Raw genomic sequence first — 956 nt, 5'->3', positions numbered from 1 at the left:
GGATCCTGTGGCCCAAGTTCTCAACCTTGTACTGCCCATGACTGTACAGGTTGCCTTTGTGGCTAAAGCAACACTAGTGACCTGTTCAGAGGGCCATGGTGAGGTCCCCATAATTTAGAGACAGGACCAGGAAAAATCATCCTGCCTGAGAAAAAGTAGTAAAAGGCAAGCAAACAAGAAAACATAAAAGTGGGTGAAGTTAGGAACTGGTTAGACCAGTGTTCCCATGTCTAACCATGTCTACTGCTGAGCCCCAGCATGATTTCAGGTGATGCACAGGTACATAGACTTATCTATTTAATACATAAACAGATTTACATATTTACCTATTTCTTCTTCTTCTTCTTTCTTTCTTTATTTTTTTGTCAGGGGAAAGCACAAATGCAGCCCCCTACTACCACAAATTTTAGGTAGTTGAGTTTCCTGACTGGATAAACCACAGGGATCAGCACAGCCTTGAAGTGCACTGGCACAGTCTTGCCCTAGAGAGCCAGCTGCTGCTGCTGCTGCTGCTGCTGCTCCTCCTCCTCCTCCTCCTCCTCCTCCTTCTTTCTCGTTATTATTTTGGTACCTGGGACTGAATCTAGGGGCACTTAACCACTGAGCCACATTGCCAGCCCTTTTTTATATTTTATTTAGAAACAGTGTCTCGCTGAGTTGCTTAGGGCCTTGCTAAGTTGCTGAGGCTGGCTTTGAACATATGATCCCCCTGCCCTAGCCTCCCAAGTGCTGGGATTATGAGAGCCAGCTTCTTGATCATGGTATCTCCCCTGCCAGGTAAGTATGACATATTTATTTTAAAATCATAAACGTAATTGGAACATTTGTGCCTTTGTGGATTTTAGAGTTTAGGACTAGGCTAAACAAAAGTTGTGAATCAATTTAAAAGATTTAAATAAATGTCAATATATGGTTTATTTTTGACCTTGGCACTTTTATCTTCCACTACACTATCC

The 956-nt window shown here is 42.8% G+C and overlaps 1 pseudogene; it reads right to left on the bottom strand.

Moving 5' to 3' along the window:
• Positions 1-366: 366 nt before the first annotated feature.
• On the bottom strand, positions 367-563 carry LOC125613405 (annotated as a pseudogene).
• Between the last annotated feature and the right edge of the window lie 393 nt (positions 564-956).

This window comes from Marmota marmota, unplaced genomic scaffold (genome assembly GCF_001458135.2).
Source record: "Marmota marmota marmota unplaced genomic scaffold, marMar, whole genome shotgun sequence".
Lineage (NCBI taxonomy): Eukaryota > Metazoa > Chordata > Mammalia > Rodentia > Sciuridae > Marmota > Marmota marmota.
Note: the sequence above shows the minus strand (reverse complement) of the source record. Positions and strands in the feature narration are given on the sequence as shown.